General features: G+C 37.9%; 1 long non-coding RNA gene across 1 annotated transcript in view; it reads left to right on the top strand.

Annotated features, from left to right (window-relative positions):
• The window catches only part of LOC138168486 (uncharacterized), a 41,357-nt gene that overhangs the window by 13,455 nt on the left and 15,900 nt on the right, over positions 1-12,002 (top strand). The window contains exon 2 of the long non-coding RNA XR_011170113.1: positions 11,103-11,200. This is a non-coding gene — a long non-coding RNA (uncharacterized lncRNA). The remainder of the gene's footprint in view (positions 1-11,102; positions 11,201-12,002) is intronic.

Raw genomic sequence — 12,002 nt, 5'->3', positions numbered from 1 at the left:
AGAAAGAAAGAAAGAAAGAAAGAAAGAAAGAAAGAAAGAAAGAAAGAGAAAGAAAGAAAGAGAAAGAAAGCAGGAAGGAAAGAAAAGAAAAAGAAACAAACCAACCAAACCTTCCTTATTATTGGTTTTTCTTATATACTTTCTTTCTTTAGATCTCTTCTCCTTTCCTTATTCATAATATTCTCCATCACCCAACTCTTGAGTTCTGGTCTGTTATCTAGTCCTCAACTTTTAGTTTTGCTCTAGACCACATAATTTTTCTGCCCCCCCCCCCATCATTTAACTGTCTAAATCTCTCCGTACCCCATTTCACCTTCTCTGTATCTGCATTGCTCCTTTCCTTTACATCCTCATCTTAGTTTCATTCTCCTGTCCTTTTGCTCAATAATACACTCTTCTTCTCTTTCAGCACACCCTTCTAGTAACTCTTACCAGAGGCAGTTAGGTGGTAAAGTGGATAGAGCACTGAATCTTGAGTCAGCAAAACCTGAGTTTAAATTTCCCCTATGTGACCTAGCTGTGTGACCTTGGACAAATACTTACATCTCTGTTTACCTCAGTTTCCTCATCATTTATTACTTTTCTCTGTATATTATCCCCTTTCATAGCCACTATCTTTATTCTCTTTTCTCTGATTTTCTAGACTTCTCATTTGAAAGGCAGGATTGGTTAGAGAGAGATGCTCCTGGGGAAAACACCTAAGGATTTCAGTGAAATGTAGGCTCAAGATGAGTCAGCAGTATGTTATGGCTGCCAAAAAAGCTAATGCAATTATAGCTTGTATTAAAAGAGACAGAGTGTTCAGAATGAGGATAATAAGAGTCTTACTGTACACTGGCCTGGTCAGCCCACATCTGTAGTATTATATTCAAGCCTGGTGCCAAATTTTAGGAAGGACATTGACAAACTGGAACTCATCCAAAAGAGAATGGCCAGGGTAGTGATGAAAATTGAAATCTTGCCCTATAAAGATTTGGTGAGAACACGAGACTTGGAACCAGGAGAGACTTGGCTTTGAATCCTACATGGATATTTAAAATTCACACGAAGTTCCCCATCCATTGGGAAATAGCTAAACAAACTGCAGAATAGTGATGCAATGGAATATTCCTCTTAGGGCAGCTAGGTGGTAGAGCAGAGTGATGGACCTGGAGTCAGGAAGTTTTCATAAAGTTCTCTTTATGACCCCAACTGGGGTTTTCTTGGAAATGATACTGGAGTGTTTTTGCCATTTCCTTCTCCGACTTGTTTTATAAATCAGGAAACCAAGGCAAACAAGGTTAAGTAACTTGCCCAGGGTCACATAGCTAGTAAATGTTTGAGGCCAGATTTGAACTTAGGTTTTCCTGACTCCAGACTCAGAGGTCTATCCACTGAGCCACATGAGTTCAAATTTGGCCTCAGATACCTCCTAGCCATGTGGCCCAAGGGCAAGTCACTTAATTTCTGTTTTTCTCAATTTCCTCATCTCTAAAATGGGAGTAAAAATAGCACTTATTTTATAGAAGTGTTATGAAGCTTAAATGAGATATCTATAAAGAACTTTGCAAACCTTAAAGCCTATATAAGAGCTGGCTATTTTAAAAAAATTCCTTCCATAAAAATGAATATAAAAAATACAGAGAAACAAGACTTCAGAGGAACTGATTGAAAGTGACATAAGTAGAAAAAGGAAAGCAATATATGTAATAATCAAAACAAAATAAATGAAAAAAAACAAATAATGAATAATTATAATCAACAAATCTGGTCCCAAAAAGGAAATGAGACAATGTCCCTCCCTTACTTCTTTGCAGAAGTGAAGTATTGTGAGGATATATCATTGCATATACTACCAGACTAAATTTTATTGGTTAATTTTGCTGAGCTTTCTTATTTCTCTGTTATTTTTATTTTAAATTTTTTTGTAACAAGGGATATCTCCCTCAGAGCAGAAGGAGGAGGGATTTATTTGGAAATGGAGATGGAATATGAAACACAGAAATGGATTATAAAAACAAAAGATACCAATAAAATTTTAAAAACCATAACAGATTGTGATAGGTATGAATAAAGAGATACACATATTCATTGGTGTGTTGAGTTTTAATATCAAGAAGCTGTAAAACAGGAAGATACATATTTACCTCATCTGACGGGGTCATGGAAGACATCCTGCTTAAAATCCAAATGAGAGAAGGAGACCCTACTGTTAACTATATTCTCCAAATATCCCAACTTGTCATGTAGTGGGAAATAACGCGGGAGTCAGAATTAAGGAGCAATATTAGTGCTTAAAGTATTTTTGCATATAATAACAATGATTATTATTAGCAACAATATAATTGCAATATAACATTATTAATAGTATATGACTAACAACATGAATATTATTTATTGTCAAGAATGTTACTATGTCAACAATATCAATAATATTAAGTGAATATTATTAGAAATAATAACAATAATAATCATAATATCACTGAGTTATCACAAATCTAAGAGGCTTTGATTATCTGATCCCAACCTTCAGCCATGTCTTTTCCACACCAGAACAATTCTCTCAGACTTACTTTTTCTTGCAGGCAGCTCTCTATGGTTTGTTCATAACATTTGTAAGAAGGATATATTGACTGATTGCAATGGAATTGCATGGATGTTGATGGAAATCCAAGGCAGATTGCCTTACCATCATCCCACATCCATTTCTGTTTGGGTCTTCTCAACAAATCAACAAATCCTTCTCAACAATCAATGAATAGCAAAGTACTTTGACTTAGGTGGAGGGAGTGGAGGAAGGAGGGCTATGCCAAATAAGCCTGTTGATTGAAAATTAGACTGCTTTCCTTTATGTCACAGTAACCTTCTATTTCAATGAAGACTTCAGTTACTTTGGCGATCTAGTTAAAATAAACACATACTAAACAGAGATGAGGACTTATATTCCTGAAGAGAGTGAGACATTTTGATGTTATTTCTTTGTTGCATCCAAAAATATCAAGTCTCCAGTTATGGGAAGGAACCTACAGGTAGGGAGGTAAGTCTTTTAAATGTCCTAGAGCAGAAAAGTCCTTATTTGGTTGGAAACCAGTCCCTACATTTTAAAGATGAGGAAACAACATAGAGAAGTTAATATCCATTTCTGTTTCTATTTCAACAAACATGTATTAAACATTACCTACAACGCTGTAGTGGGGCAGCTAAGGGACACAATGGTTAGAGTTCTGGGCATGGAGTCAGGAAGATTCAGATTCCTGAGTTCAAATTTGTTCTCAGACACTTCCTAGCTGTGGGACCCTGGGGAAGTCACTTAACCCGCTTTGCCTCAGTTCCTTATCTATAAAATGAACTGGAGAAGAAAATGGCAAACCACTCTAGTATCTTGGCCAGGAAAACCCCCAAAATAATATCATGAAGAATCTGACACAGTTGAAATGGCTAAAGGACAACACAAGGCTCTAATATGTAAGAGTCAATGAAGTGAAGCGGTTAGGTGGCACACTGGATACATCCTGAATCTGGAGTCAGGAAGACCTGAGTTCAAATACAGTCTTAGACGCTTGCTAGTTCTGTGAGCCTGGGCAAGTCGCTTATCTCTGTCTGCCTCAACTTCCCTAATTATACTATCATTACTTCCCAGGATTGTAGTGAGGATTGTATGAGATAATATTTATGAAGCACTTAACCCAGTTTGTTTCCTTCCTTCGTGCCTAACATCATAGCATGAGAGCTGATCTCAAAGTTAAGACATCAAAAGACCTGCCTTCATCATTTACCGGATGTGTAACTCTGGTCAAGTCACTTAATTTCTCAGTCCTTTAGGCAACTCTAAGGCTGCTTCTGGAAGAATCTGCTATTATTCCCTTGTTCTCTCTTTGTACTGTTTTAAAATCACTTTCCTGAATTGGTACAAGGTATTTCCTCACCCAGAGCTCCATACTTTTATAAAACCACAGCAAGGACTGAAAAAGAGAGGTAGACTATTAGGTGACTCTACTCTAGGGATACATGAAAAAAATGAACCATTCCCTTCCTTTAATAAGGATTTTACATTCTTCTGAAGGAGAGTAGGGAAAGGGCCAGGAGAAACAACAGATATACAAATAAATAATTGTTCCATCAAAACAAATTAATTTCAAAATTATTTGGGGAATGAGGATTAGGGTTAATGGGTGGCACAAATAAATGACGCCTAATGTCACACAGATATTCAATGGTAGAGAATTTGAACCTATGTGCAGGTAGATGACTCTGTGGTTAGAGTGCTGGGTCCTGGGGTCGGGAAGACCTGAGCCCAAATCTTACCTCAGAAACTTAGGAGCTGTGTGACCCTGTGCAAAGTGGTACAGTGGATAAAGCTCCAGGCCTGGAGTCAGAAAGACTCATCTTTCTGAGTTCAAATTCATACTCAGATACTTAGTAGTGTGACCCTGGGCAAGTTACCTAACCCTATTTGCCTCAGTTTTCTTATCTGTAAAATGAGCTGGAGAAGGAAATAGCAACCACTGCAGTATCTCTGCCAAGAACTTCTAGTGACAAGTGACTAGTGACAAGTCAAGTGATAAGCTCTAAACACTTAAACTAAAAGTTAATTAATTATTTGCTTAATTTTAACAAAAGAAAACTCCTAATAGGGTCACAAAGTCATAAACAACATCACACAGGGATTAAGTAGTAGAGAATTTGAACCTATGTATTCTTTCTACTATATAACACTGCCTTCTGAGGTCAGGGCCATATCTGCCTTTTAATTGTTTATACTTCATTTGCATCAGTTTTATCCTCCAAGCAGATTACCAATAATGCAAAGGATACTCAGCTGAATGAATGACTCACTGAACCTAGACTGGCATCTATCTATCTCTGTACAGGAGAAGATAGCCTCCATCCACTCCAATAACCTATGATTTGCTTCCCTGTGAGATGACAAGATGACTTCCCAGCACATGAAGAAGAGGTAGCAAGTTCTCATATACATTTGGCCAAGTTTGCATTTTTTAAAAACTTATCAACTCATTTTGGCACCTTTGGAGAAGTCTGTCTTTAACATTTTTAATGATATTCATTTCAAGACACATTGTTATGCCGGGTATGCAATGGACTCAAATCAATTGTTTTAGGAAGTAAATGGAGCCCGAAATGCACTGTAATATAATTTATTTTGCAAAAATATCACAAAATACTTCAGAGGTAATTATGGTTGATGCAGGCAAACACAAATAAACTATGAAAGTGTCAATTTATCATGCAGGTAGCATTCAGAGATGTGGTGGGTTGGGTGGAGGCGGGTTGCAATGAGTAATCATGGGGAAACAGAGGCTTAGAAAATAGAATTGTACTGTTTTGCTGGGGAAATGATTGAGTGAAGTTTGAGGGAGAAGACAAGTCCTAAAATAGGACTAGAAAATGAGCTGGGGGATGTGCAGAAGCTAGTTTCTCTTGTGCTTTAAGCACTTAATGTCCTCCTCAGACAATGTATTTATCAAGAATCTAACAAACATCTAGGGCTTATCATCTCCAGTGCTCTGTGCTAGATGCCAGAAAGATTAAAAACAAAAAAGAAAAAGATTAAGGCATGGTCTCTGCTGTTACTGTTCCTCTCCCCAATCTCCAATACTGTCTTTATAAGAGGCAGCTTTGCATAGTAGAGTCAGAAAGACCTGTATTTAAATCTTGCCTCTGGTACATATGTACTGACTATGTGACCTTGGGAAAGTCTCTTAACTTCTTAGTACTCCAGGCAAATCTCTAAAATCCTAAACTGCAGGGCAGGTGCTTAAAAGCATTGATAGATATTGTTTCCTTATACCAATAAAATCCCATGTTCAATCCAAAAAAGCTAATAAAACTGCTTTTTATATTAGCTACCTTATTGGTGTGGGAGATTCACCCAAACTGTACTAAGGTTCATTCTTGAGCAGATGCATTATGTATCCTTTGGTATGGTACACAATTTGCCTGATTATTTATTCAAATAGGAAGAGAGGTGAAGAGTAAGTCTCCCATGATAGAATATGGAGACAATGCCTCAGCAATGCAAATTCTTTCATGTAGCAATTTGATGTTTGCCATATTTCATTTGTGTGCATATTCCCTAGACTGAAGCCCTTTCATCCTTCACAACTTCCTCCTTCACAGTGCTTTCTCTTCCTTTGCAACTCTTGTGCATGTTTTCCCATAAATCTTCAATTTCCCAGGGTCTTTCCCTTTTTCCCCTTTTTCTTTTAATGTCTTAGTGGTACCCATATACCATTTGGGCTATCCCTCCATTGCCTTTCATTCTGGCCACATGACTACCTAGTTTACCTCCTCTTCCTGTCATACATATCTTCAGTGATGGATTTTATGCCATTTCTCACACACAGGTCATTGGTGGTCACATTGCTTCAGCTTCCTTACACACCTCCTCCGCCATCACAATATGTCTCTCCATTGCTCTTTGGGCCATTTGTCATTTTAATTCTTCCAAGAGGGTGTCCATGATTCGTAGCCATGAGGCATCACTAGGAGAATGTTGGTATTTGAAGAGGGGTTTTAGCATCAGTGACAGCTTGGGATCATTGAAAGTACTGGGAAGTTTTCCAAATGGGATCCAGCCTGATCTCCTCCCACTCAATCCTGGGCACAATTCAATGTCCATCTGATGTGCTATCTATGATGTGCATAATGACTGACTAATTTGATGGGTTACTGATCTAGAGAATATGTGTATCATATTTTCAACAGTGTGTTTGATTTATTTTTTCCACTTGTGTAGATAATTAAACTAATGTGTTTAACATTATGGATTTCACTGAAGAAGGTTGTAGGCTTCTGGGTTTTTGTGCAATTAGTACTGACAATTTAAAAAAATATATCATTTATATAGCATACTATAGTTTACAGAGCATTTTACATACTTTTTTCTCATTTTATCCTCTTGATAACCCACTCGACATATGTAACAGGCATTATCATACCTATTTTACAGATATGGAAACTGAGTATCAGAGAGAAAAAGTGACTTGCCCATAATCAAGCAAGCCATATGTATCAGAGGCATCATTTAAAACCAGATATCTTTTGATATCTGCCACAACTCTTTTCACTATATCACACTTAGGAATATTTTTAGAACCTTGCCACCTAAAAGGAATCCTTTCCTCATATGGACTTTAGTCAACACATCCGCCATAACCCTGGGAAACACTTGAAGTAAACTGATCTCCATATTTTACATATTGCTTGATATAAGTACTAAATAGATATGTCTCCTTAGTCACACCTACCATAGAGATTACATGAAACTGAGAATTTTCAGGGTTGCATTTTGTTGACTGTTGACTGTCAACAAGAATTAAGTACCTCATATATGCCAGGCATTGTGCTATGCACCAAGATATAAAGCAAGGCAAAACAATAGTCTTTGATCTCAAGGAGCTCACAGTGTAATGGGGGAGATTACATACAAACAAGATACAGACAGGATAAAGTGGGGATAATCAACAGGGGAAGGCAGTAGCATTAAGGGGGATTGGAAAAAAAAAACTTCTTGTTGAAAGTGCAATATGATTTTAACTGAGTCATGAAGAAAGTCAGGGAAGCTGGAAGGCAGAAGTGAGGAAGAAGAGAGTTCCAAGTATTAGGGACTTGTCAGTAAAAATGCATCGAGTTAGGAGATGAAGTGTCTTGTGCAAGGAAAAGAAAGAAGCCCAATGTCACTGATAAACAGAGGTTAGGGAGGAGAATATGGTATGAGAAAACTAGAAAGGTAGGGAGGGGGAGAGATTATGAAGGGCTAAATCGAATGTTTTAAAAATGAATGAAAAATAAACTAGATGGAATCTTATGTTATCTATACCTTTCATTTCAATAAAACAAGTGTAACCAGAGGCTTGAGTGCCTTAGCATAAGACTCTCCTCATTGGCTATGTGTGTCCACACAGTTCTGTCTAGATGTGCTTTCAAGGTTGCATGAATAGTGTCTTTGAAGTATCCTCTGTACCTCACCTCCACCTTTCACCTACACGCTTCACTTAGAGAGACTTTGATTTCTGCCAGGAAGGGAGCATGAGATTAGAGTGACAAGGCTGTCCATTGCTCTCACCAGGCTGGAATATATCTATCCACTGCCTCCCAGATATTGCTCATCTAGAGGAAATAATTTTTAAGTTCAAAATTTGCTAATTGCTATGCTGTAATAGGGAAGAAGTGTCCCAAGTTATAATATCCAAGGCTTGACTCCACACCAAAGGCCAGTTACACAACAACCTTACAGCAAATAGGTCCATTTATCCAATCTGATAGGAAACAGCAATCAGAGAAATTATTCAGATAAGGATATATTAGAAAATATAGAGTGAGTGGGCTGAGGACCAAAGTGGGGTCAGGGAGGACTCTGTAGCAGCAAAAGAGGTGAGGAAGAGTCCAAGAGTGAGGCATGTAAGCAGAAATAACCTACTGGAAATACAAGAGAAAAAGTTGAAAATAAGTCAGAGTGTTTAGCCTGAAGAAGATTCAGAGGGCACAAGATAGTTCTGTGCAAGTATTTAAAGGGCAGTCATGTGAATGAAAGATTAAGCTGGTTTTGTTGGTCCCCAGAGGGCAGAACCAGGGACAGTGGGTTGAAAGTGGCCAAGAAGCAAATTTGGGCTGGAAGTCAGGAAAAACTGCTTAATAATTAGAGCTACTTAAAGTGGAATGACTTTTCTGGCATGTAGGAGGTTCCCCCCTCCTTAGAAATTTTCAAATAAAGGTGGAATTAACCCTATTTGATATGTTATAATGGGGGTTTCTTTTGGATTATCAATTGGATTGAATGGGTAATGTGATTCCTTCTGATTCTAAAATTCTTTTGAGTGTGTGGAAGAGTCATAGAACATAGGAAACCACTAAGAGTTAGGCAGGTATGGTAGAAAGCCATTATCCTGACTTGATTTTGGAGGCTTTGGGGGGTGATGGTAGTGTCAGTCTTGTTAGGTAGTTTATAGACATGGTCAATAAAGCCTCCACTGGGCTAATATTTGGATAGCACTGACTTTCTTGCCTTGATTGAAAATTGGATTCATGTAATTTCCCAGATCATGGCTCATAGGGCTCACAGGGTTAAAACTTCAATCTTTCCCATTGAGCCATGAGTCAGACCAAACAGGGGGAAAATATTGAGCAAGAGCCCTCTTTACTGTAGCAGAGAAATCCAGGTGACTGTTTAAAAGAGGGAATTGAAGTCTTTGGTAGGTAGAACTTTTAAATTCAAGACTCTTCCCTGACTGGTAAAATCACAGGGGAAAAAGTATGGTGTAGGAGTCTGACTCTGATTTTACTAGTAAAATCCAAAATGCAAAAGAGATAATTGGAATGACAGCACTAAACAGGCTTTCAAGAGAAATAGACAAAACACTATATCCATGGGAAGAGAGCGCTGGGCAAGGGACCACTGGAGCATATGGTGAGATGTCTTATTTGTATGGAATAGCTAGGTAACTAAAGAAATTCAAAACCACACATCAGTGAAAAGGGGGAAACTGTCATTTCCCTTTACTCTAAGACACACAAAAAGAGGTTGAATCATATTCTTCCTTCCAGGGAGAGAAGGATACAAGATCCTTAGCTCTAGGATTAGAGAATCAGCAATAGGAAGGAGGCTGTTAGATGCAATGGAGCTGGCACAAGTGGGCAACATTCTATTTCTACTGGGGCAGCACATAGGCTAGCACTACCTAAGATGTTAAAGGAGGAAAGTCTGTTGCTAATTGGTAGGAGATTTGATTGAGTTCATAGAGTTTGAGTGCCTTTAGGCAGCTAGTATTATCCATCACAAAGTGAGAGTAAGACTTAGGTGAGCCTAAGGAGATTGAGAAGGATGTTATGAATTATGGACACAAGGCTTTGTTTCTCATAATATAGTGAGAAGTCAGGGAAGACTATGAGTGCCTGTATGTTCCTGATTTGGAAATCTTTTTTGGGAGAAGGCAGGGGTAGCCCTTGATTCTCTTGAGTGTCAGGGGAACAGACTCAAGCATATTTGTGATATAGTGTTTGTTCTGAAAGACTGTATCCCACCACACTATGGTATGTTTGAGACCCCTTCTATCCACTCACCCAGATACCACCTCAGTTCAAGTCCTTGTCACCTCTCCCCTAAATTGTTGGTTGAAACACTAATACTAATTGGTATCTCTGCCTCAAACTTCTCCCCAATTCAATTCATCTTACACACTGCTGCCAAAGTCATTTTCCTTAAGCACAGATCTGATCATGTGACTCCCTCACTCAATCAACTCCAGTGGCTTCCTATTGCCTCTAGGATAAAAAAACAAACTCTTCTTCTAAGCTTTCAAAGCCCTATACAACTTGGCCAGAACCTATCTTTCCAGACTCATTGTATATGATTCTCTTTCCTGCACTCTGTAATCTAGCCCAATTCCTTTGTCTGTTCCTCACTCAGGACATTCCACCTCCCTTTTCCATGTCTTTGCAATGAATTACTCCCATTTTCCCTGGTTTTCCTTTACAACTAAATTCAGATACCATCTTCTGTATGAAGTCATTTCTGATGCCTCCAACTGTCAATGCCTTCCCTCCCAAGTTGTATTTCGTTTGTAAATATTTATTCACTCTATATTTGTGTTTTTGTGTGCAATACACATATGCATACATAAACATGTGTGTATATATGTCAATGTATGTACACACATATACACACATAGATGCATATATAGTCTCCAGTAGAACACAAGTACCTTGAGAGTAGAGATTGTTCCATTCTTCATCCCCAGTCATTAGTCCAGGGCGTGGCACATAATAAGTGCTTAGACACTTGTAGATTAATCAGTTGATTCAGATGTAATAGCTGGCTGAGATGGCTTGTAGGCTGTTGCTGTCCTGTCCCTTCATTGTACTGACCATTTTGCAACAGTTAAAAATTTGATGGGAAATGAAGATAGAGCCAATGTTTTTATTTTTTTCCATTTGCCCATTTTTCAGGGTCAACAATGTATTGGAATGAGCTGGAGATCTTCTTATCATAAACAATATTGTCTTGTTGTTATCCTTCTAATTTGGTTATGTTAGGAATACTAATAATTAAATTAATATTTACAAATATTCCAAGTAATATGAAATTTTGGGGCTCATAATCACAGAATCTCGGATTTAGAAGTGGACTCCAAAGAGAACAGTTTTCAAAATTTGGTCCAAGCATCACTGGCGGTCCCTGAGACCCTTTCAGGAGGTCTGCAAGGTAAGAAGTATTTTAATGATAATACTAATTATTACTAAATATGACTATTGCTAATATTAAGCTATTATTTGCCTATTAAAATACCCCTCCCTTTTCTAATTACATATTTGTCTGAGGCTGGATTTTCTACATATACTTGAACAAAAACAACATATCACAACAGATTGAACTGCAGAGACAGGTAACAGAATCCAGCTGTCTTCTATTAAACCAGACAATAAAGAGATTTGCAAAAATATGTAAAACAATCCCATTCTTCTCTGTAATTTATTCCTTTTGAAAAACATATTTTCAAAAAAAGAAAAATGTATTTTCATAAAACATGCTATTTATGTTAACACATAACAAATTTATTAATATTAAATGAATTAATGAATGAACATTTTAAAATGTATCAGTTTTAATTTCTGATATGGCAAAAATCAGTAGATATAACCCACATAAGTTCAAGCTCTTTGGAATTCTCAATAATTTTTAAGAATATAAAGGACTGGGGCGGCTAGGTAGCACAGGAAGTAAGAGCTCCATCCCAGCTCCAGTGTTGGGATGACTTGGAGATCGAATCCCAGGCTCAGACACTTAGCACCCACTCAGAAACACCTGGCCATGTAACCTTGAGCAAGTTACTTAACCCCAATTGCTTAGGGGTGGCCAGGTGGCTCAGCAAGTAAGAGCACTGGCTCCAGTGTTGGGATGACCTGGAGATCAAGTCTTGGGCTCAGACACTCAGCACCACACCCAGACATAACTGGCCACGTAACCTTGAGCAAGTTACTTAGCCCCGATTGCTTAAAAAAAAAAA

This window comes from Petaurus breviceps, unplaced genomic scaffold, assembly GCF_028583685.1.
Source record: "Petaurus breviceps papuanus isolate PSGF00001 unplaced genomic scaffold, PetGlider_PUasm1.0 37, whole genome shotgun sequence".
NCBI classification, from domain to species: domain Eukaryota; kingdom Metazoa; phylum Chordata; class Mammalia; order Diprotodontia; family Petauridae; genus Petaurus; species Petaurus breviceps.
Note: the sequence above shows the minus strand (reverse complement) of the source record. Positions and strands in the feature narration are given on the sequence as shown.